Genomic DNA, 341 nt, shown 5'->3' on the forward strand with positions numbered 1-341 from the left:
AACTCAGGGACTGAAGCTTCTGGGCACTGCCTCCTCTTTGGCTGTCCGTCATCTCCACACCACTTGAGTCGGTGTGTGTGTTTCTGTCCCCACGGTCCAGGAATCGAGTACTGGTCTCCTCTCCGAGCGGCGCTTATCTGCCTTTCAGTCTTCATCTTGCAGCCAGGTCTCCATGAACAGTGAGACACCCGCACTCTGAACACTCCATCAGTCGGCTTTGGCCCCCGCTTGCCCGCAGGTCCCTGTGAACCATGGTGTCCCCCACTGCATCCAAATGGAAAAATCCTCAACCCAATGACATTCTGCACTCTAGATGCTCACACATCATCACACAGGGCGGG

Source organism: Pteropus vampyrus, unplaced genomic scaffold, assembly GCF_000151845.1.
Source record: "Pteropus vampyrus isolate Shadow unplaced genomic scaffold, Pvam_2.0 Scaffold618, whole genome shotgun sequence".
NCBI classification, from domain to species: domain Eukaryota; kingdom Metazoa; phylum Chordata; class Mammalia; order Chiroptera; family Pteropodidae; genus Pteropus; species Pteropus vampyrus.